The sequence below is a fragment of the Arachis stenosperma genome, chromosome 10, assembly GCF_014773155.1.
Source record: "Arachis stenosperma cultivar V10309 chromosome 10, arast.V10309.gnm1.PFL2, whole genome shotgun sequence".
Classification (NCBI taxonomy): Eukaryota; Viridiplantae; Streptophyta; class Magnoliopsida; order Fabales; family Fabaceae; genus Arachis; species Arachis stenosperma.
In genome coordinates, this window is record NC_080386.1 from 54,962,037 (window position 1) to 54,987,987 (window position 25,951).

At 39.0% G+C, this 25,951-nt stretch overlaps 2 non-coding genes across 2 annotated transcripts; both read right to left on the minus strand.

Annotated features, from left to right (window-relative positions):
• Window positions 1–20,425: 20,425 nt before the first annotated feature.
• Window positions 20,426–20,532, minus strand: LOC130958476 (small nucleolar RNA R71). The gene has a single exon (XR_009077596.1). It is a non-coding gene; the product is annotated as a small nucleolar RNA R71 (small nucleolar RNA).
• A 4,234-nt stretch (window positions 20,533–24,766) lies between these two features.
• On the minus strand, window positions 24,767–24,874 carry LOC130958561 (small nucleolar RNA R71). Its single transcript, XR_009077674.1, has one exon. It is a non-coding gene; the product is annotated as a small nucleolar RNA R71 (small nucleolar RNA).
• Window positions 24,875–25,951: the final 1,077 nt, after the last annotated feature.

A 25,951-nucleotide genomic window follows, 5' to 3' on the forward strand; every position in this document is an offset into this window, starting at 1 on the left:
TTTTGGTACTTCCGAGAGGAGACCCAGAGAGCTAATTTTGGTTCATCTTGGAACTTCTCTTCTTCATTTTTCTTAATCTTTAAGCACTTCATTCTTCTTCTTCTTCTTCCTTTACACTTAGTTTAATTTTGTTCATGGCAATTGTTGTTGAAATTGGAGCAATGACTCACTAAACCCCACTTTCATTAGGGGGAGGAGCTCTGTTGGTTGGAATGAATTGGTGAACCCATCTTCTCCTCCTCAATTCTAGTGGTTGATCTAAAGAGGAAACTCTTGATCTTCAAAGATTCAACCACCATCGAGAGAGGGGTTAATCTATATGAATTATGTGGTGAGTTTGAGGAATGAGCCACATAATTCAGTTTAGAGTTCATCCTTTCATGATTTCTTTAATCAATATACCTTGGTTAGTATGTGAGATGTAACTCTCCTTGGTTGAGATTATAGAATTGTGTGGCTGGATAGATTTGAGCTTCATCTCTTCTCATGAACAATTAGATCACGAGAGTGGCAGTTGATTATGTTGAGAGAGATTGAATCACCAAGAGATTGGGATTCAATCACCCACTTGCCATGGATCTATACCCATGATTGAGGAAGATTTGACTAACATCAATTCATGAAAACTAGCATCTCTGATCCCTAATGATCCTCTCTATCATTAATTCTTATTTCTCTTGTTCTTAGTGTTTGAAAACCCATTGCCCAACTCCCTTCTACATTCTGTCAATTTACTATTCTTGTTATTACATTCTGTTCCTTTAATTCTTGTCATTTACTCTTATGCTCTTTAAATTTCTGCAACCTTTAATTCCTTGCAATTTATCTTTGATGTCATTTAAGTTTCTTGCACTTTAAGTTGCCGTCATTTACTTTCATTTTATTTCTCTATTCTAGTTCTTTACATTTTGTGTCATTTACATTCTTGCAATTATGTTCAAAAATCAAAATGCTCATGAAATCAAAACTATGTTTGCTTGACTAAATTTACCATTAACTAAAGTTGCTTAATCTACCAATCTCCGTAGGATCGACCTCACTCTTTGTGAGTTTTATTACTTGATACGACCCGGTATACTTGCCGGTAAATACGTAAAATCTAATTTTTACGTATCAAGTTTTTGGCGCCGTTGCCGGGGATTGGAAAAGATTGACAATGATTAAGTGAATGGTAGTTTAGATTAAGCATTTTTTTTTCTTTGTATAGTTCTTTTAATTTTTTGTTTTCTTTTTGACACTAAGGTGTTTGAGTTATTGCCTCACTAAGAAATTCTTCTCTCTGACATGAATTTCAATTTTATTTGGTGTGGTGTTTTACAAAATTCAAATGGAGTTCAACTTATCTTGTGATCAAACAAATTTTCTGGGATATCACCCACCATCACCAATTGACTATTCTAATGGTGGTTGGGAATATCACCAAGAAATTACAGATCCTGAGCACTCCAATCCATGGAGATTTGCTTCAGAGACACAAGATGAGCAAGACAATCATATGGGATACCAACCACCACCACAAAATGATTCATATCATTATCCTTATGGTGGATGGGAATATCAACAAGAAATGATGGATCATGAGCAATCAACCCAAATGGGATATGCCCCAAGGTCACATAATGATCAAGAAAGTTACATGGGGTATTTTCCACCACCACAAAATGATTCAAGTTACCATACTAATTGTGGTTGGGAAAATCAAGACCAAGGAATGATGGGGTTTGAGCAATCAAACCAAATGGGATGCTTCACAAGAACACAGAATGATTCATACTCCTATGAATGGGACAACTATCCAAATTGTGATTGGGAAGGACCAAACCAAGGAGAATTCAATGTTTCTTATCCCATCCATCATGAGCCAGCACCTCTTAATTATCCAACCTCACCTCCAAATTTTTCATATCAAAATTCTTCACCACTTGAGTATGCCTCAACACAAAGTTTCCTCCAAAATCCATACCATTCATCCCATCAATCACACAACTTATTCCACACCCCTCAACACAACTTCGCCACAACACATTCACGTCACCAAAATTACTCTCAACCTTCATCTCTTGAATTAACAGATGAGGAATACCTTGAAGGCATTGAAATACAGAGAAAATTAGTGGAATTTTACACAAAATCCCCATCTTGGGAAGAAACCATCCTCGAGCAGATAAATGGGTCCTTAGAGCAAACAAAGAGGAACTTAGAACCATCAAACAGTACGGAGGAAGACAAATTTGTGGGTGAGGAAGTGGAAAAGCAAGATGAGGAAGCCTCTGTGACAAGAGAAATTTCAATGAAAAATGAGGTAGAGGTGGTTGAACCTGAAATTGCACTTGAGATGACAAGAGAACATGAAGACTCACAACTCTCACAAACTTCCCTGGACCAAAACGCCTCAACACTTGAAACCATGATTGAAAGGTATGAAGAGGAGATGAAGAAATGTTGGGAAGATCAACAAACCTCCTCTATGATAGAGCTATTAAAGCAAATGTTGGGTGCAAAGAAAGGAGTGGAGGAGCATGAACGTGAGGAAGTCATTCCAGAGAATTCACACTCAAGTGAAGCAGAAAATCACATGAAGGAAGGGCTCATGGAACCACCAATACAAAAGGCTTTTGATGAAAAGAAGACTCCAACAATCACACAACCACCAAGACTTGGATTCAAGGAAGTGAAGGCAATTAACAAAAGCACCAAGAAGAGGATTGTGACCAAGCTACCAAGGACAACATTCATGAAGAAAAAAGGGTCAACCACAAGCAATCCTCCCCATGATCCAGCAAGCAAGCTCAATCAAGCCATTAACAAAAGAAAGTTTGCTGAGGAGAGGCCAAGACAGGGGACACTAGCTGAATCTTCTCCCCCCTTAAGGTCATTCCTATTAACAAACTGGAAGAAGAGGAAGAAAGTGAACAACATGTCAACCATAGGTATAATTTCTCTTCTCTGCTTTGTTTTTGTTCTTTGTTTTATTTAAATTCAATAAATTGGCATATGGTTACATTTTAAGTTTGGTGTTGCCTTGCAACAAATTGTTTTCAATCTTTTTGGATGATTGCATCAAATCAAAAATGAAAGTGACACACCAAGATTCTATGTTTGGTGTGCCATTTATTTTCTATGCAATTTATTCAAGCAACACTACTTGTCTGCATAATCATAATGCCCCTGCAGTTTTATTTTTCTCTTTTGATTTGACACTTTTTCATTCTACTTGCTTTAGTTATTTTTCTATCTTTAAATGCTTTCATTTAGTTTGCTTATTAACTGTTTTTGTTAATACATTACCAAGAGATCCTTATTCATGATAGATTCTTAGCTTGGTGATTGTATTTAACATACAACAGTTTCATTTGCTTAGTTTTAATTCAAATAAATTGACATATGATTGCATTCTAAGTTTGGTGTTGCTATGCAACAAAATCTGTTTCCAATCTTTACTGGATACTTGCATTAATTCCAAGTGAAAGTGTCACACTAAGTTTGGTGTGCCACTTATCTTTTATGCAATGTATTGTGCTCACCTTCTTAAGTTTGCAATCAAAATGTCTCTGTCTCTTGTGCATTAATTGTTATCTTTAATTTTGTTTGCTTGAAACACATGTGCTACTAATGTTTCATTGTGTAAGACATTCATGATCTATCTTAGCCCCATAGCCACGGTTCTAATTGTTGCTTGAGGACAAGCAATCATTCTAAGTTTGGTGTGGGAAGGGAAAGAAAAGGAGGAAAAGGACAACAATAGAGAAGATAAATTACAAGGTTGTAAAGTTCTTTTTTTTTTCTCTCATTTGTTTCCAGCACTTTAAATTGCATGAGTGTCTTATTACCTTATCTGTATACATGTGAGATATGAATGGGCATAGTTTGATTTCTAAATTGCAATATGCTGCTGTGGCATTATGACCACCAACTTGAGTTTTGTGAATTCAAAAGCAATAAAGCATCATGATCATAAACAAACAAGGCATGAAAGAAGAACTTAGCATGTGCATACAAATATTGGAAAGCTAGTATGATTGATTGTTGCTCAAGTACATTAGATTTTATTTAATTGAAGTTTTCATCTAGGACATTTTGTGAAATCTTTTGAAAATTATGAAAACCTTGAAGAAGCAAATGCAATTAAGGCAAGAAAAGAAAAAGGGAAAGAATGAGAAAGCTGAAGGCTCTGAGTACCAATGACAATTTCATTGTTATGTACTTGTGGTGTTTATATATCAAGTAAAATGCTTGAAAACAAAACACTTAGAAGTCAAGGCTAGGCTCAAGTGCAAAAGCACTCCCTCAAAGCTCAAGGTTCTGAGCATCAATGATTAGAGAGTCAAGAAAAGAAAAGAAAAAAATGAACCTAATGAAGTCCTCTAATTAAATGCTTGTGGTGCTTATGTATCAAGTGGTAATACTTGAAAACAAAGCATTTAGAATCGTAGCTTTGTTATTAACTCATGGGGCAAAGCGCCCAAAAGGAGAAGCTAATAAGAAAAATCAAAAGCTTATTTCAAGGAAGAATTATAAGAAAAAGATTTCATAAAGTGAGCTAGATAGAAGCATCAATCATTTACATTTCTTTTGTGATTGTAGCATGCATAGAAAACTAGCTTGCCATGAACATTAACTTGCTATTCTTCTAACCTTGGATTGTCAATCTCTATTGCATGATTCTTTTCTTGCTTGAGGACAAGCAAGGTTTAAGTTTGGTGTTGTGATGCATTCGCATATTTGCCATTTTAACTAGTTAGTTTAGTTAGTTTTAGCTTAGGTTCATCCACTTTCTTTGAAATAAATGAGCAATTTTGTGAGTTTTCCTCCATGCATCCATGAACCAAGAATTAAGTGAAATTTGGCATAATTCATGCAAATAAATCAAGGAGTTTATATACAAGTTGATGTGAATGATTCCCTTGAAAATTATTGCATAAGATGGCAAAACTTTGAGGAAAGTTCTTTGGTTTATGTTAGGTGATGAAGCAAGAAGACAATGGAGCAAGAAAATATTGGAGAAAGGAAGAACAAGCAAGTTGGCAACTTGGAAATCAAGTTGGCAACTTGCTAGTGTGTGTCCAGCAGAGTTGGCAGCTTGACCTCCCCCTCTTCAAGGATGAATATCTTGAACCACAAGGATCCAATTGGCATGATTCCAATTGCGTTGAGAAGATGACATCAAGAGCTTTCCAACGATATATAATAGTCCATAATGTGGCGAGGAATGGAAGCTCAAATCAGAGGGAAACTCAAGCCCCAAGAGCAAGGAAATGAAGCATTGCAAGTTGCCAACTTGAGCAGCAAGTTGGCAACGCCAGGCAGCCCTGGAGAAGCAAAGTTGGCGTTGCCAACTCTAGAACCACGTTGCCAACACCACAACACAAGCAAGTTTGGCAGCCTTGGGAGCAAAGTTGGCGTTGCCAACTCTAGGAGCACGTTGCCAACGCCACACACACAAGCTTGGCCCTGGAGGAAGAGCTGGCGTTGCCAACTCTAGAACCACGTTGCCAACGCCCACCAAAGCAATCTTGGGGAGCTAATTTGGAGCCTCGAGCACGTTGCCAGCCTAGAGATGAGGGGCGTTTTTGAGGACAACGCAGGCTAACAACGCCAAACAATCAAGCTTGGCCCTGGAAGAAAAGGAGCTGGCGTTGCCAACTCAAGATGGGCGTTGCCAACGCCACACAACCAAGCAACAAATGGAGCCCTGGAAGAAAAGGAGCTGGCGTTGCCAACTCAAGATGGGCGTTGCCAACGCCACACAAGAATGCTTGGCTAGGCACCAAGTCTTGGTGCCAACCAAGTTACCAACGCCCACAAGCCGCACCATCCAAGTTGCCAACGCCAAGACATGGCACCATCCAAGTTGCCAACGCCAAAACATGGCACCAACCACGTTGCCAACGCTGAAATACAAAGGAGTGTTTGCCAAAAACGCTGGTGAGCTGGACAGCCTGACCTTACCTCCTTCAATGGAGTATATCTTGAGCTACAAAGCTCCAAATGAGGTGATTCCAACGGCATTTGAAAGTAGACATCCAGAGCTTTCCAACCATATATCATAGTATGGGATTGGCATTCATTTGAAGCTTCAAAAGTTGGCTTCATTTAGAGCTTCAGAATCTGAGCACGTTGGCAACGCTGGAAACAAGGGCGTTTTCACCAAAAACGTGTGCGATTTTGGCAGCCTGACCCTGTCTCCTTCAATGGAAGATATCTTGAGCTGCAGAGATCCAAATTGAGTGCTTCCAGTTGCATTGGAAAGCTGACATTCAGAGCTTTCCAACCATATATAATAGTCTATGATGGAGCACAAAATTGAAGCCAAACCAGAGTCATCTTTAGGCCCTAAAAACAAGAACATGAAGTGAAATTCAAGAAAGCTAGAGATTGGCCTTGGGGTGTGGGTCGAGCACGTTGCCAACGTGCCACAAGGGGGGCGTGTTTTGCAACAACGCCAGCTCCAAGTCCTTGCCTTGGGAGAGTGATGCACGGGCACGTTGCCAACTTGGGGTTGAGGGTGCGTTATTCACAACAACTTGGCAACAACTTGGCAGCTTGACCTTACCTTCTTTGAGGAATCATAACTTGAGCTAGGAAAGTCCAATTGAGGTGATTCCAGTGGCATTAGAAAATAGACATCAAGAGCTTTCCAATGATGTATAATAGTCCATATTGAAGCTGAAGGTTGACACTCAAATTCTGGGCTACATTTAGCATGAAAGTAAGGCCAAGAAGAGGAAAAGCAAGTTGTTGGCAACAACTTGGGCTAGCAACGCCCAAGTCTCATACTTCATGCCCAGGAAAATGTCAAGCACGTTGCCAACGTGCATTTGGCCTGGAGTTAGTGCCAATAACGCCAAGCCAATGGGCCAGAAACATGATGAATGAACTCTTCCTTTCCAAGTCTAGCAACACTTCCAATTGAGCCAAGAATTCAACAATGAGAAAGCCCACATTGCTAACACAAATTGAAGATCTCTGAAGAGTTTTAGGAGTAGTATAAATAGAAGAGATTGATGTACTTGTAGAGGACTTTTTACACTTTTACACTTTTACTTTACTTTTTGACACTTAGACATTTTTACACTTTTTAGCACTTGTATTTGAGAACTTTTTTGGTACTTCCGAGAGGAGACCCAGAGAGCTAATTTTGGTTCATCTTGGAACTTCTCTTCTTCATTTTCTTAATCTTTAAGCACTTCATTCTTCTTCTTCTTCTTCCTTTACACTTAGTTTAATTTTTGTTCATGGCAATTGTTGTTGAAATTGGAGCAATGACTCACTAAACCCCACTTTCATTAGGGGGAGGAGCTCTGTTGGTTGGAATGAATTGGTGAACCCATCTTCTCCTCCTCAATTCTAGTGGTTGATCTAAAGAGGAAACTCTTGATCTTCAAAGATTCAACCACCATCGAGAGAGGGGTTAATCTATATGAATTATGTGGTGAGTTTGAGGAATGAGCCACATAATTCAGTTTAGAGTTCATCCTTTCATGATTTCTTTAATCAATATACCTTGGTTAGTATGTGAGATGTAACTCTCCTTGGTTGAGATTATAGAATTGTGTGGCTGGATAGATTTGAGCTTCATCTCTTCTCATGAACAATTAGATCACGAGAGTGGCAGTTGATTATGTTGAGAGAGATTGAATCACCAAGAGATTGGGATTCAATCACCCACTTGCCATGGATCTATACCCATGATTGAGGAAGATTTGACTAACATCAATTCATGAAAACTAGCATCTCTGATCCCTAATGATCCTCTCTATCATTAATTCTTATTTCTCTTGTTCTTAGTGTTTGAAAACCCATTGCCCAACTCCCTTCTACATTCTGTCAATTTACTATTCTTGTTATTACATTCTGTTCCTTTAATTCTTGTCATTTACTCTTATGCTCTTTAAATTTCTGCAACCTTTAATTCCTTGCAATTTATCTTTGATGTCATTTAAGTTTCTTGCACTTTAAGTTGCCGTCATTTACTTTCATTTTATTTCTCTATTCTAGTTCTTTACATTTTGTGTCATTTACATTCTTGCAATTATGTTCAAAAATCAAAATGCTCATGAAATCAAACTATGTTTGCTTGACTAAATTTACCATTAACTAAAGTTGCTTAATCTACCAATCTCCGTGGGATCGACCTCACTCTTTGTGAGTTTTATTACTTGATACGACCCGGTATACTTGCCGGTAAATACGTAAAATCTAATTTTTACGTATCAATACCCCATACATCAAACAACTCAATCTCCAAGATCCCTTGTTGAGGCATGGCATAACTGTGAGGAAGATTGCCAGATCTTTGGCAACTGTCACAATTAAGTACAAACACTCGGGAATCTTTATAGAGAGTAGGCCAGTAGAAGCCACATTGGAGGACTCTTGTGGCTGTTCGCTCACATCCAAAATGTCCTCCATACTGTGATCCATGGCAGTGCCATAGGATCTTCTGCACTTCTTCCTTAGGCACACATCTACGGATTACTCCGTCTGCACATCTCTTGAAGAGATATGGTTCATCCCAAAGATAGTACTTTGCATCTGTGATCAATTTCTTTGATTGCTGCCTACTGTACTCTTTGGGTATGAACCTCACTGCCTTGTAGTTTGCAATATCTGCAAACCATGGCACTTCCTGGATGGCAAAGAGTTGCTCATCCGGAAAGGTTTCAGAGATCTCAGTAAGAGGGAGGGACGCCCCTTCTACTGGTTCTATTCGGGACAGGTGATCTGCTACCTGATTCTCTGTCCCTTTTTTGTCTCTTATTTCTATATCAAACTCTTGCAGAAGCAACACCCATCTTATAAGTCTGGGTTTTGAATCCTGCTTTGTGAGTAGATATTTAAGAGCAGCATGATCAGTGTACACAATCACTTTTGATCCTACTAAATATGATCTGAATTTGTCAATGGCATAAACCACTGCAAGTAGCTCTTTTTCTGTGGTTGTGTAATTCTTCTGTGCGTCATTTAGAACACGGCTGGCATAGTAAATGACGTGCAGAAGCTTGTCATGCCTTTGTCCCAATACTGCACCAATGGCATGGTCACTGGCATCACACATTAGTTCAAATGGCAATGTCCAGTTTGGTGCAGAAATGATTGGTGCTGTGACCAATTTAGCTTTCAGAGTCTCAAATGCCTGCAGACACTCCTTATCAAAGACGAATGGCGTGTCAGCAGCTAGCAGGATGCTCAGAGGTTTGGCGATTTTTGAAAAATCCTTTATAAACCTCCTATAGAATCCTGCATGCCCCAGAAAGCTTCTGATTGCCTTAACATTGGTAGGTGGTGGTAATTTTTCAATTACCTCTACCTTAGCTTGATCCACCTCTATTCCCTTGTTTGAGATTTTGTGCCCAAGGACAATTCCTTCAGTCACCATAAAGTGACATTTTTCCCAGTTTAAAACCAGGTTAGTCTCTTGACATCTCTTTAGAACAAGTGCTAGATGGTCAAGACAGGAGTTGAATGAGTCTCCAAATACTGAAAAGTCATCCATGAAGACTTCCAAAAATTTTTCCACCATATCAGCGAAAATTGAGAGCATGCACCTCTGAAAGGTTGCAGGTGCATTGCACAGGCCAAATGGCATCCTTCTGTATGCAAATACTCCAGATGGACATGTGAATGCTGTTTTCTCTTGATCTTTTGGATCTACTGCAATTTGATTATAACCTGAATATCCATCCAGGAAGCAGTAGTATTCATGACCTGCCAGTCTTTCTAGCATCTGGTCTATGAATGGTAAAGGAAAATGATCCTTTCTGGTAGCTGTATTGAGCCTTCTATAATCAATACACATACGCCACCCAGTAACTGTTCTTGTAGGAACCAGTTCATTTTTTTCATTATGAACCACTGTCATGCCACCTTTCTTAGGGACGACTTGGACAGGGCTTACCCAGGGGCTATCAGAAATAGGATAAATAATCCCAGCCTCTAGTAACTTAGTGACCTCTTTCTGCACCACCTCCTTCATGGCTGGATTCAGCCGCCTTTGTGGTTGAACCACTGGCTTGGCGTCACCTTCCAGTAAAATCTTGTGCATGCATCTGGCTGGGCTAATGCCCTTGAGATCACTGATGGACCACCCAAGAGCTGTCTTGTGTGTCCTTAGCACTTGAATTAGTGCTTCCTCTTCCTGTGGCTCTAAGGTAGAGCTTATGATTACAGGAAAGGTATCACCTTCTCCCAGGAATGCATATTTCAGGGATGGTGGTAATGGTTTGAGCTCGGGTTTAGAAGGTTTCTCCTCTTCCTGAGGGATTTTCAGAGGTTCTACTATTCTCTCTGATTCCTCCAGATCAGGCTGAACATCTTTAAAGATGTCCTCTAGCTCTGATTCGAGACTCTCAGCCATATTGACCTCTCTTACCAGAGAGTCAATAATATCAACACTCATGCAGTCATTTGGGGTGTCTGGATGTTGCATGGCTTTGACAACATTCAACTTGAACTCCTCCTCATTGACTCTCAAGGTTACTTCCCCTTTTTGGACGTCAATGAGGGTTCGGCCAGTTGCTAGGAAAGGTCTTCCTAGAATGAGAGTTGCACTCTTGTGCTCCTCCATTTCCAGCACCACAAAATCAGTAGGAAAGACAAATGGCCCAACCTTGACAATCATGTCTTCAATCACGCCTGATGGGTATTTAATGGAGCCATCAGCAAGTTGAAGACATATCCTGGTTGGTTTGACCTCTTCAGTCAAGCCAAGCTTTCTGATAGTGGATGCAGGGATTAGGTTGATGCTTGCCCCAAGATCACATAGAGCTGTCTTGGTGCAGTTACCCTCTAATGTGCATGGTATCATGAAGCTCCCAGGATCTTTAAGCTTCTCAGGTAAGCTTTTCAGAATGACTGCACTGCATTCTTCAGTGAGGTAAACTTTTTTAGTCTCCCTCCAATCCTTCTTATGACTTAAGATCTCTTTCATGAACTTAGCATAAGAGGGTATTTGCTCAAGTGCTTCTGCAAACGGAATCTTTATTTCAAGAGTCCTGAGATAGTCTGCAAAGCGAGCAAATTGTTTATCCTGTTCCGCTTGGCAGAGTTTTTGAGGATAAGGCATTTTGGCTTTGTATTCCTCAACCTTAGTTGCTGAAGGTTTATTACCTGTAGAAGTAGGTTGGGAAGCCTTTTTAGAAGGGTTGTTGTCAGCACTTGTATGTGACTGATTTCCCACTGGCGTTTGAATGCCAGGGGTGGAAGCTGGAGTGGCGTTAAACGCCACCTCCTTATCTGTTACTGGCGTCTGAACGCCAGAACTGTGCTCCCTTTGGGCGTTCAACGCCGGATTCATGCTTGTTCCTGGCGTTGAACGCCAGGAATGAGCATGGTCTGGGCGTTCAGCGCCAGCATTATTCCTTTCTGGGCTCTGATTGTCCGCAGAGGAATTTTGAGTAGCCATTTGTTCATTTCTTGGCTTCCTGCTGCTTTGAAGTGAGGTATTTATTGTTTTCCCACTTCTTGATTGAACTGCTTGGCATTCTTCTGTTATTTGTTTTGACAGTTGCTTTTCTGTTTGCTTTAACTGTACTTCCATATTCCTGTTTGCCATTCTTCTTTCCTGTAGTATTTCCTTGAATTCGGCTAGCTGCTGAGTTAGAAAGTTTAATTGCTGATTGAATTCATTAGCCTGATCTACAGGACTGAGCTCAGCAGTTACTGTTTTAGCTTCTTCTTTCATAAAAGATTCACTACTTAGGTACAGATGCTGATTTCTGGCAATTGTATCAATAAGCTCTTGAGCTTCTTCAATTATTTTTCTCATATGTATAGATCCACCAGCTGAGTGGTCTAGAGAAATCTGAGCTTTTTCTGTAAGCCCATAGTAGAAGATGTCTAATTGCACCCACTCTGAAAACATTTCAGAGGGGCATTTTCTTAGCATCTCTCTGTATCTCTCCCAAGCATCATAAAGGGACTCATTATCTCCTTGTTTGAAGCCTTGGATGCTTAGCCTTAGCTGTGTCATCCGTTTTGGAGGGAAATAGTGATTTAGGAATTTTTCTGACAGTTGTTTCCATGTCTTTATGCTGTTCTTAGGTTGGTTATTTAACCACCTCTTAGCTTGATCTTTTACAGCAAATGGAAACAGTAATAATCTGTAGACATCCTGATCTACTTCCTTATCATGCACTGTGTCAGCAATTTGTAAAAATTGTGCCAGAAACTCTGTAGGTTCTTCCCGTGGAAGACCTGAATACTGGCAGTTTTGCTGCACCATGATAATGAGCTGAGGATTCAACTCAAAGCTACTAACTCCAATGGAGGGTATACAGATACTACTCCCATATGAAGCAGTAGTGGGGTTAGCATATGACCCAAGAGTCCTCCTGGACTGTTCATTTCCGCTTATGTCCATGTTGGAGTAAAGGGGTAATGTGGATTTAAATTTTTAGTTTATAATTAAAAAAATTCGAAATAAAATAAAAACCAAAATAAAAATAAGATAAAATAAGAAAATTAAAATAAAAAAAAAGTAATAAGAATTTGAAAATATTTTATGAAGATTTTTAAAAAAGTGAGGAGAGAGAAAGTGGTTAGGATATTTTTGAAAAAGATAAATTTTTTTTTAAAAAAAAAACTTAAAAAGATAAGAATTGAAAAATTTTAAAATTGAAATCTGAATTTTTATAAAAAAAATTTCGAAAAAAATAGTTCAAAATTAGTTAGAAAAGATATATTTTTGAATTTTGAATTTTATGATGAAAGAGAAAAACACACAAAAGATACAAGACTTAAAATTTTTAGATCTAATGCTCCTTATTTTCGAAAATTTTGGAGGGAAAACACCAAGGAACACCGAACTTAAAAATTTTAAGATCAAGACACAAGAAAAACTCAAGAACACCTTGAAGATTCACAAGAACACCAAGAACAAAAGAAAGAAGACCAAACTTAAAATTTTTAGAAAACCAAGACAAAATTTCGAAAATTAAAGAAAAATCAACAAGAAAACACCAAACTTAGAGTTTGGCACAAGATTCAATCAAAGAAAAATTATTTTTGAAAAAGATTCCAAAGAAGATACCCAATTATCAAGAACAACTACCAATGCTCCAGCCAATTGGGCAGTACTTCAATGTTGATTTTAAAAATGTATCATATTTATGGATAAAAATATAAATTTTTGAAAGTTAATGTTTTGAAAAAGCACAAGAAAACAAGAAAAGACATAAAACAAGAAAAACTTGAGATCAAACAAGAAAAATAAACAGGAACAACTTGAAGATCAATGAAGAACAAAGAACACAAGTCGAAAGTTTTTTTAAAAAACATATAAAATATGCAATTGACACCAAACTTAGAACAAGACACTAAACTCACGAAAATTAGCAATTAATTACGAAAAATAATAAATTTTGAAAAGAAATTTTTGAAAAGAAACTATCCTATCAAGATTTAATGACTCTATAACAATAAAAATAAATTATTCCTAATCTAAGAAATAAAATAAACCTTTAGTTGTTCAAACTCGAATAATCCCCAGCAACGGCGCCAAAAACTTGGTGCACGAATTTGTGATCCGCACAACTAACCAGCAAGTGCACTGGGTCGTCCAAGTAATACCTTACGTGAGTAAGGGTCGATCCCACGGAGATTATTGGTTTGAATCAAGCTATGTTTATCTTATTATTCTTAGTCAGGATATTAATTAAAATTATCAGTTGGAATTATTAGATTGGAAAAATAAAAGAGAATAAAAGCGTTACTTGTTGTGCAGTAATGAGAAATATGTTGGAGTTTTGGAGATGCTTTGTCCTCTGAACTTCAACTCTTCCTTGAAATCCTTTTCCACATGCAAAGTCCCTTCCATGGCAAGCTCTATGTAGGGTGTCACCGTTGTCAATGGCTACTTCCCATCCTCTCAGTGAAAACGTTCCTATGCTCTGTCACAGCATGGCTAATCATCTGTCGGTTCTCAATCAGGTTGGAATAGAATCCATTGATTCTTTTGTGTTTGTCACTAACGCCCAGCCTTCAGGAGTTTGAAGCTCGTCACAGTCATTCAATCCCAGAATCCTACTCAGAATACCACAGACAAGGTTTAGACTTTCTAGATTCTCATGAATGCCGCCATCAATCTGGCTTATACCACGAAGATTCTGAGTAATGAATCTAAGAGATACTCATTCAATCTGATGTAGAGCGGAGGTGGTTGTCAGGCACACGTTCATGGATTGAGGAAGGTGATGAGTGTCACGGATCATCACCTTCTCCATAATTAAGCGCGAATGAACATCTTAGATAAGAACAAGCGTGTTTGAATGGAAAATAAAGGAATTGTATTAATTCATCGAGACGCTGCAGAGCTCCTCACCCCCAACAATGGAGTTGAGAGACTCATGCCGTCAAAAAGTATGTAATTCAGATCTGAAAAAATGTCATGAGGTACAAAATAATTCTCTAAAAGTTGTTTAAATAGTAAACTAGTAACCTTGGTTTACAGAATATGAATAAACTAAGATAATTGGTGCAGAAATCCACTTCTGGGGCCCACTTGGTGTGTGCTGGGGCTGAGACTAAAGCTATCCATGAACTGAGGCTTTTCTTGGAGTTGAACGCCAAGTTATAACGTGTTTTGGGCGTTCAACTCCGGATCATGACGTGTTTCTGGCGTTTAACTCCAGACAGCAGCATGTACTTGGCGTTCAACGCCAAGTTACGTCATCTATCTTCACGCAAAGTATGGACTATTATATATTGCTGGAAAGCCCTGGATGTCTACTTTCCAGCGCCGTTGAGAGCGCGCCAATTGGACTCCTGTAGCTCCAGAAAATCCATTTCGAGTGCAGGGAGGTCAGGATCCAACAGCATCAGCAGTCCTTTTTCAGCCTAACTCATATTTTTGCTCATCTCCCTCAATTTCAGCCAGAAAATACCTGAAATCACAGAAAAACACACAAACTCATAGTAAAGTCAAGAAATATGATTTTTACCTAAAAACTAATAATATTTAACAAAAAACCAATTAAAACATGCTAAAATCTACATGAAATTACCCCCAAAAAGCGTATAAAATATCCGCTCATCAGTCCACCAACGTTCGGTGGAGATTAGTGTTGGCGAGTATGATGGTAATGACCATGGGATCATCATGCCATGGGATGATGCCAGTGGCGTCTTCTTGAGTAAAGGTAATAGTAGGGAGGTCGGATGACCTATCCCTTTCTCCGACATGATATACCTCTTTAAGGTGTCTTTTGCGGGATGATTTAGAGATCCCTCTTCCTGCAAATCCCCCATTTATCCTATGAATATGTCTCTCAGGGTGTGAGGTGGACGTTCAACTCGTTCGACCTCTTCATCCCTTCTTTTCTTTCTTGGTTCATCTGCTTTATTAGCTAAGAACTGATCTAGTTGCCCTTCTCGTGCTAATTTTTCTATGACGTTCTTTAGGTCAAAGCACTCGTTGGTGGAATGTCCGTAGATTCGGTGGTATTCGTAATACTCTGTCCGACTTCCTCCTCTTTTGTGTTTAATCGGGCGACGCGGGAGGATCTTCTCAGTGTTGCATATCTCTTGGTAAACGTTTACAAGGGATACCCAGAGGGGGGTAATTGTGGTACTTTCTAGCTTTCTCAGTGGGTTGGTCTTCTTTCTTCTTGGATTCTTTATCCTTGTTGATTAGTCCATATTTTTCGATATATTCTGCCTTGATTTGAATGGATTCTAGCATATGAACTCACACTTAAGCGCCCAAATAGCATACTTTTGTGTTTGATCCCTAATTTGATCCTAAATGTGAAAACATGCAATTTTGAGCATTAATAGAGCGATTTAATTTCATTTTTATTCCATTCGATGCTGTGATATGGTTTGTGAGTGATTTCAGGCCTTGAAGGCAAGAATGGATGGCCAAAAGTGGAAGAAAGCATGTGCAAGGGAGAAAACATGCAGAAAACAAGGAAAAGCACACACAGCGAAGTGTTCGTGCGCACAAGCACCTGTGCTTACGCACAGGTTAGTTTTCAGCCGAGTGTGCGGATGCACACGTCTGTGCATCCACACAGGTCCCTGCACGTGATTTTATTAATGAAACAGTGCTGCGCAAATCCGGAGGCCTCTTGACCCATTTTGGAAGGCTTGAAGGCTGAATTTGGATGCTATATGAAGGGGAATTCAACACATTTGAAGGCATTAGGGCTTAGATTGATTTTATATAGTTTCATATAGTATTAGGAGCAGCAGTAGTGTAGAATAGAGAGCTCTCCTAGGGTTTATGTAGTTTCTATTTCCTTTTTAATTGTAGCATTTTATAGCAAGCTTAATTTTTTATTTTGATCATCTTTAATTGTAATTATTGTCAATTATCTTTTTAATTACATTGTCTTTATTTTCATTACCTCTTGGTTCAAATGCTTTGTTTATATTTCCAATTTTGTGTTACTTGAAGTTTTGATCAATGAATTTTCTGTTTCATGCTTTCTTTATGTTTGTTTGGATGTTTATTGTTGATTTTGTTGATAGTTGGTTATAGTTCTTTATTTACCTTGCAATTTTCCATGTTTTACTTTTTTGCACACAAGGTGTTTGTGAAAATGCCAACTCTAGATTTTGAATAGATTTTCACACCTTGGCTTGGGGTTTGAGTCCCTAGGATACTAGAGTCATAATGTCCGACATTTAGTGGTAATTCTTGGGTAGTTAGTTGACTCTTGTTTCCATTAACGCTAACCTTTTATCAACTAGTTTGGTAAGTTAGTTAGGACTTATGGGTTAAGGTCAATTATGCTTGCTTGACTTACTCCTCGATGGTTAGGGTGGACTAGGCAAGATTGACTCACGATAATTACCATAGTTGTGGTTATGACGATGATAGGATTCCTTGGATCCTCACTCCCAATTCAAGGTCTCTTTTATAGCATTTTCATTAGTTTTGGATCTGGTCTTCTTTTAATTGCATTAATTACAATTTTGATAATCTCTTAGTTCTTTTATTCTCACGGTCTTTTAATCTTTCATTTCTTGCTTGAATCCCCCTTTTTGCCTTAACAACCAAGGTAGTAACACTTCAATTGCGTCCTAGAGAGAACGATTCGAGGTTTAACTACTCTCGGTTTACATTTGCTTTGAATTGTGATATTATCTTAAATTGAATTTGATATTGGTCAATTGTTGGGCTTGGAACTATACTTACATCACCAATCTTATTTTGAGATAAATTCAGAACCCGCTCTAGGCCTTTATCACTTGTCTTGAGGTAGGTAGAAGAATCCGGATTTTGAGGTTTCTCCTAATCGAGAGTTCTCCTCCATGTTAATGTACTTCTCTGCCCGCTCTTATACCTCATTTAGAGATGTTGGCAGCTTTTTGATGCCAGGGCATCTAGGCCAGTTTCACTGACCTTTTCTTTACTGTTTTAGGGTAGTTTCATGCATTTTCTTAGTGAATAAGGCAAGTTTTGGATGAAAATACACTTTCACCTTGATTCAAGCAACTATTGTGAATTTCATATGATTTCATGAGGATTTTGCTAGAATTACATGATAAATTGATGATGCATAATCTCATGACTTTGGCTAGAGCTTTGATGCACTTTATTTGCTTGATTTCAGGGCAAAGGAAGCAAGGAAGAACCACGTTAGTACTCACGTTAATCTAGTTAACGTGAACACTAACGTGGAATGGTAAATAGCTTGCAATGTTAATGAGAAAAGTGATCACCAATAATGCCTGCAAAGCCATCAATAGCTCTTGTTACTTGCCACGTTAACTAAGTTAACGTGGTAGTTAACATGGAGACAAAAGAGAACTCCAACGTTAGTGGGAAACGTGAACACCACTAACATTCTACTCCAACGTTAGTGGTAAACGTGAACACCACTAACGTTCCAAGACTTGGCAATGAGCTACATTAAGAGTCACGTTAACTAAGTTAACATGAACTCTAACGTAGAAGAGAAGAACAACGCTAACGTTAGTGACACTCACCTTTGTCACTAACGTTAGATCAACTAGCATTGCCCACGTTAGTGGTCACGTTAAGACCACTAACGTGAGAGTTAACGTGGAGTTGAGGATTGATGAGCCAACATTAGTGACACTCACCTTTGTCACTAACATTGGATGATGGTATTACTACCACGTTAAGAGCCATGTTAACTTGGTTAAAGTGAGCTCTAACGTGGAGAACAGAGGCACTTGGAGCGTTAGTGACAAAGGTAAGTGTCACTAACGCTCTCGAAGGTGAAGCATACCCACGTTAAGAGCCATGTTAGTTACACTAATGTGAACTCTAACGTAGGGACAAAAGGCACATAGCAACGTTATTGGGAAAGGTGAGTCCCAATAACGCTTGCGAAAGGGGTATAGGCCAACGTTATTAGGAAAAGTGAGTCCCAATAACGTTCACAAAGATTTAGAAGGCAACGTTAGTGGTCACGTTAGTGCCACTAACGTTGGAGTTAACGTGAGGTATTTGAGGGTGGAACGTTACTAGAAAAAGTGATTGCCACTGAAGTTCTCGAACCCACAATGTCACTTAACGTTAATCTCACTAACGCCCATGCCTAATTCATACTTCTCTACAAGCTGGGCCCACTAAAGATTAGCACTGCTTCAACTCAAGATCCAGAGCCCACATCCAAGAGTTGAAGAACTCATTAGAAGATCAAGAGGAGTAGTATATATAGGAGTAGTTTTGAACTATAGAGAGGCTGGGCACTTTGGAGAACTACCTCTGTATATTTACTTTTTTGCAATTTTAGCATGGATTCTTCTTTTCTGCCATCGTTGATTTCTAGAGCTATGAACAACTAAACTCCTTTCATTGGGTTAGAGAGCTCTGTTATAATTTGATGGATCAATTATAGTTTTCATTCTTCTTCTTCTTTCTTTTCTCTTGATCTTACTAGAAAGCTTTCGATCTTTATCCAATTGGTTAGTTGTCTTGGAAAAGAAACTCTCCATAATTGGATCTCCTCTGAGCCTTGGAAAAGGGATGAGGAGATCATGCTAGAAAGGCTTTCTTATGTTGGACCAAATTGGGGTTTGGGCGAATATAGTGACATGTAATCCTCCCAACACTTTGATTTGGAAATACATGTGGTATAATCAGTGACCACACTTCATCTCTTCCCATGAGCAATTAAATCAAGGAATTGGGCAATTGTTCAAGCTTAGAGAGATTGGATTGCCAAGGAATTGGGATCCAATCACTTAATATTGCCAAGGAGATCAATGAATGCATTGATTGAGGAAGAGATGAGAATGAACTTGATCCGGAGAATGCAACATCTCCTGAACCCAATGATTTCCGCATTTTTGATCTTACCCATTCTCTTTACTTTCTGTCATTTATTTTCATGCTCATTGCCCCAAATCCCCATTTAAGATTCTGCACTTTATTTTCTGTTATTTACTTTCTTGCCATTTAATTTTCTGCAATTCTCAACTACATCCTGTTTAGCTCAACTAGCATAATCTTCCAATTAAAATTGCTTGACCAATCAATCCTTGTGGGATTCGACCTCACTCTATTGTGAGTTTTTACTTGACGACAAATCGGTATACTTGCCGAAGGGAAATTTATTGAGAGACAAGTTTTCATGCATCAAGTTTATGGTGCCATTGCTGGGGATTGATTTTGAATCAACAATGATTTAGTTGGGAGTTCACTAGATTGAGCATTTTTCTTTTTCTTTATTTGTTTATTTGATTCAGTCAATTTTCTTCAGTTTGTTTAGTTTCTTCCTCATCCCCTTTACCCTCTCTGTTTTCTTTCGTTCTTTGTTAATTACAATTCTGCTCACTAACCCACTAACTGTTTGATAATTTGCATCACTCACACTAACAATTACTCTGACAAGAATAATCTCTTCATTTTGTTAGTTGTATGACAGGGAGAAGAAAGGGAGCTTCAACTTCCTTCGATTCAGAACCTAAAAGGACCCTCTGGAGACTAAGGAGGGAAGCAAGAGGGAAAGGAATTGTTGGTGCTGAGGAAGAGGAAGAGTACTTTGAACCCAACATGGAAGAGAATTTGAAAAACAATCATGAAGAAGAAGCTCACAACCATGCTAGAGAAGACCCTGCAAACCGTGCTGGGCAAGAAATGAGAGTTCTAGGCTCCTACATCAATCCAAATCCAGGAAACTGTGGAAGTAGCATTCAGAAGCCCACCATACATGCCAACAATTTTGAACTAAAACCCCAGCTCATCACCCATGTTCAGAACAATTGTTCATTTGGAGGATGTGCTCAAGAAGATCCCAATCAACATCTAACCACCTTCCTGAGAATTTGTGACACTGTGAAGTCTAATGGAGTCCACCCGGATGCCTATAGGCTGCTCTTGTTCCCTTTTTCACTCAGGGACAAGGCATCCAAATGGCTTGAATCTTTCCCAAAGGAGAGCTTAACAAATTGGGAAGATGTGGTGAACAAATTTTTGGCAAGATTTTACCCTCCTTAAATAATCAACAGGCTGAGAGCTGAGGTGTAAACTTTCAGGCAACAAGATGGTGAGACTCTCTATGAAGCATGGGAGAGATTCAAGGACTTAACAAGAAGATGCCCACCAAATATGTTCAATGAATGGGTTCAACTTCACATTTTCTATGAAGGTCTTTCCTATGAGTCAAAGAAGGTCGTAGATAATTCATCAGGAGGCTCTCTAAACAAGAAGAAAACCATTGAAGAAGCCATAGATGTCATTGAAACAGTTGCTGAGAATGACTACTTCTATGCCTCCGAAAGAAGTAACACTAGAGGAGTAATGGAGCTGAACCACTGATGAGCGGATGATTTGTATACTTTTTGGCATTGTTTTTAGTATGTTTTTGATATGATCTAGTTAGTTTTTAGTATATTTCTATTAGTTTTTAGTTAAAATTCACTTATCTGGACTTTACTATGAGTTTGTGTGTTTTTCTGTGATTTCAGGTATTTTCTGGCTGAAATTGAGGGACCTGAGCAAAAATCTGATCCAGAGACCAAAAAGGACTGCAGATGCTGTTGGATTCTGACCTCCCTGCACTCGAAGCGGATTTTCTGGAGCTACAGAAGCCCAATTGGCGCGCTCTCAACGGCGTTGGAAAGTAGACATCCTGGGCTTTCCAGCAATATATGATAGTCCATACTTTGCTCAAGATTTGATGGCCCAAACCGGCGTTCAAAGTCACCTCAAGAAATCCCAGCGTTAAACGCTGGAACTGGCACCCAAATGGGAGTTAAACGCCCAAACTGGCACCAAGGCTGGCGTTTAACTCCAAGAAGAGTCTCTACACGAAATTTGCTTCATTGCTCAGCCCAAGCACACACCAAGTGGGCCCGGAAGAGGATTCTTATGTCATTTACTCATTTCTGTACACCTTAGGCTACTAGTTTCTTATAAGTAGGACCTTTTACTATTGTATTAGAAATCTTTGGATTGTTTTTGATCCTTTGATCATCTTTGGACATCTAGTTCTTAGATCATTTGGGGGCTGGCCATTCGGCCATGCCTAGACCTTGTTCTTATGTATTTTCAACGGTGGAGTTTCTACACACCATAGATTAAGGTGTGGAGCTCTGCTGTACCTCGAGTATTAATGCAATTACTATTGTTCTTCCATTCAATTCCGCTTGTTCTTTTACCAAGATATCACTTGTTCTTCAACATGATGAAGGTGATGATTGACGCCCATCACCATTCTCACCTATGAACAAGGTGACTGACAACCACTCTTGTTCTACAAGCATTCGAGGCTTGGTGAATATCTCTTGGATTTCTGATTGCATGATGCATGGTTGATCGCCTGACAACCGAGTGCTCGCCTGACAAACGAGCCAGCCATTCCGTGAGATCAGAGTCTTCGTGGTATAGGCAAGAACTGATGGCAGCATTCAAGAGAATCTGGAAGGTCTAACCTTGTCTGTGGTATTCTGAGTAGGATTCAATGACTGAATGACTGTGACGTGCTTCAAACTCCTAGCAGGCTAGGGCGTTAGTGACAGACACAAAAGTATCAATGGATATTATTCCGGCCTGAACGAGAACCGACAGCTGAATTCCGCTATGCCGTGACAGGACATATGCAATCGCTTTCACTGAGAGGATGGGAGGTAGCTGCTGACAACAGTGAGACCCTACACAAGCTTGCCATGGAAAGGAGTAAGAAAGGATTGGATGAAGACAGTGGGAAAGCAGAGAGACGGAAGGGAAGGCATCTTCATACACTTGTCTGAAGCTCTTACACCAATGATATACATAAGTATCACTATCTTTATCTTCTATGTTATTTTCGTTCATCATCATATATATTTGAGTTTGCCTGACTAAGATTTACAAGATGACCATAGCTTGCTTCAATGCTAACAATCTCCGTGGGATCGACCCTTACTCACGTAAGGTTTATTACTTGGACGACCCAGTGCACTTGCTGGTTAGTTGTGCGAAGTTGTGTAATGCCATGGTATTGAGCCACCAAGTTCTTGGAGCCATTACCGGGGATTATTTGAGTTGTGAAAAAGTATTGTTCACAATTTCGCGCACCAAGTTTTTGGCGCCGTTGCCGGGGATTGTTCAAGTTTTGAGCAAGCTTTTGGTAACATCAGTGCCAAGATCCGGCAACAACATCAAGTTTTTGGTGTTATTGCCCGGGATTGTTTAGGCTGGACAACTGACGGTTCATCTTGTTGCTTAGATTAGGTATTATTTTTTTTCGAAATTCTTGAAGATGAATTCTAGAGTTTCATGATGATTTGTTGAAATCTGGCTGGCTGAGAAGCCATGTCTAATCTGATTGGACCGAGGTTTCAACTTATCACCACAAGAGCTTGTTGATTCTCATCAATTTTGCTCTTGGAGTAGTGATCTGCTAAGATTTGGCTGACCTTTGGTCATGTCTAGTGTTTTGGACCGAAGCTTTCTTTGAAAGCTTGGCTGGCTGTGAAGCCATGTCTAATTCCTGGACCGGAGTCTCAGACTAGCACTGCACTGATTCCTGGAATTCTCATTAAGAATTTTGATACCTTTTCCCATTTAATTTTCGAAAAACACAAAAAAATTACAAAATCATAAAAAGACCAAAAATATTTGATGTTTCTTGCTTAAGTTTAGTGTCTCATCCTAAGTTTGGTGTCAAATGCATGTTTTTGTTATAATTTTCGAATCCATGCATATATTTCTTTGTTTTGATCTTTGAATTCTATTGACTTGAAGTATTTTGTGTGTCTCATATGCATTTTCATATTGTTAGTGTCAGTAGTACACAAACTGCTAAGTTTTGTGTCTTGCATGCATTGTTATTTGATTCTTGTCGCATTTTGATTATTAAAAATCCAAAAATATTTTTAATTTGTGTCTTTTCAAGTCAATGATACAAAGAATTGAAGATTCAGAACATACTGCAGAGGAATTATACAGAAAAAGCTGAGCATTCAAAAATGCCCAGTGAAGAAGGCAGACTGGCGTTTAAACGCCAGCCAGGGCACCTGGTTGGGCGTTTAACGCCCAAAGAGGTAGCATTTTGGGCGTTAAACGCCAGAATGTATACCATTCTGGGCGTTTAACGCCAGGATGGTGCTAGGGGGAAGATTCTGTTTTCAAAATCAATTTTTTTTCAAGTTTTCAAAGTTTTTCAAAATCAAATCTTTTTCAAATCAAATCTTTTCAATCAAATGTTTTCAAAATCAATTTCTTTCCTTTTTAAAAGGTACTTACTAACAATTAATGATTTGATTGAACATCTCAAAATTGTTGCCTTTTCTGTTGAGAAAGGTTTTATGTTTGAATCATATCTTTTCTTGTTAGGCAAGTTATTAATTTTTAAAATCAAATCTTTTTCAAATTGTTTTCAAATTACATCTTTTAAAATTGTTTTCAAATCATATCTTCTCAATCACATCTCTTTGACCATAACTTTTCAATCATATCTTCTTAACCACATCTTTTTCAAAATAGTTTTCAATCAAATCTTTTTGATGTCTAAATTCAAAATCTTTTTTTTTTGAAAATCACTTGATTTCTTTCCCACTTTTGTTTTCGAAAATCAATTAGTGTTCTTCAAAAATGTTTTCAAAATTTTATAATTAATTTTCGAAAATTATCCCCCCTTTCTTCTTCACATCCTTCTATTTATGGAGTATCACTCCTTCTTAATGCACAATTCGAACTATATCTGATCAAGTTCGAATTCTCCTTCTTCTTTCTTCTATTTTTCTTTTCCTCTGACACCTAAAGGAATCTCTATACTGTGACATAGAGGATTCCACACTTTCTTGTTCTCTTCTCTTTCATATGAGCAGGAGCAGAGACAAAGGCATTCTTGTTGAGGCTGATCCTGAACCTGAAAGGACCTTGAAGAGAAAGCTAAGAGAAGCCAAAACACAACTCTCTTTAGAGCACCTGACCGAATTCTTCAAGGAAGAAGAACAAATGGCAGCCGAAAACAACAACAATGCCAACAATGCAAGGAAGGTGCTTGGTGACTTTACTGCACCTACTCCTGATTTCTATGGGAGAAGCATCTCTATCCCTGCCATTGGAGCAAACAACTTTGAGCTTAAGCCTCAATTAGTTTCTCTAATGCAACAGAATTGCAAGTTTCATGGACTTCCAATGGAAGATCCTCATCAGTTTTTAGCTGAGTTCTTGCAAATCTGTGACACAGTCAAGACTAATGGGGTTAACCCTGAGGTCTATAGACTGATGCTATTCCCTTTTGCTGTGAGAGACAGAGCAAGAATATGGTTGGACTCTCAACCTAAAGAAAGCCTGGACTCTTGGGAAAAGCTAGTCAATGCCTTCTTGGCAAAGTTCTTTCCACCACAAAGATGGAGTAAGCTTAGAGTGGAAGTCCAAACCTTCAGACAGAAGGATGGAGAATCCCTCTATGAAGCTTGGGAAAGATACAAACAGTTAATCAGAAAATGTCCCTCTGACATGCTTTCTGAATGGAGCATCATAGGTATTTTCTATGATGGTCTCTCTGAACTATCCAAGATGTCTTTGGATAGCTCTGCTGGAGGATCTCTTCATCTGAAGAAGACGCCTACTGAAGCTCAAGAACTGATTGAAATGGTTGCAAATAACCAATTCATGTACACTTCTGAAAGGAATCCTGTGAACAATGGGACTAGTCAGAAGAAAGGAGTTCTTGAAATTGACACTCTGAATGCCATTTTGGCTCAGAATAAAATATTGACTCAACAAGTCAATCTGATTTCTCAAAGTCTGTCTGGAATGCAAAATGCACCAAACAGTACTAAGGATGCTTTATCTGAGGAAGAAGCTTATGATCCTGAGAACCCTTCAATGGAAGAGGTAAATTACCTGGGAGAACCCTATGGTAACACCTATAATTCTTCATGGAGAAATCACCCAAATCTCTCATGGAAGAATCAAGAGAGACCTCAACAAGGTTTCAATAATAATGGTGGAAGAAACAGGTTTAACAATGGTAAACCTTTTCCATTATCTTCTCAGCAACAGACAGAGAGCTCTAAGCAGAATACCTCTGACTTAGCAACCATGGTCTCTGATCTAATCAAAACCACTCAAAGTTTCATGACTGAAACTAGATCCTCCATTAGGAATTTGGAAGGACAAGTGGGTCAGCTGAGCAAGAAAATTACTGAACTTCCCCCAAGCACTCTCCCAAGTAACACTGAAGAGAATCCAAAAGGAGAGTGCAAAGCCATAAATATGGCCGAATTCTGGGAGGAAGAAGAGGCAGTGAACGCCACTGAGGAAGGCCTCACTGGACGACCACTGGCCTCCAATGAGTTCCCCAATGAGGAACCTTGGGAATCTGAGGCTCAAACTGAGACCATAGAGATTCCCTTGGACTTACTACTGCCTTTCATGAGCTCTGATGAGTATTCTTCCTCTGAAGAGGATGAGTATGTCACTGAAGAGCAAGTTGCTAAATACCTTGGAGCAATCATGAAGCTAAATGACAGGTTATTTGGGAATGAGACTTGGGAGGATGAACCCCCTTTGCTCACCAAAGAACTGGATAACTTG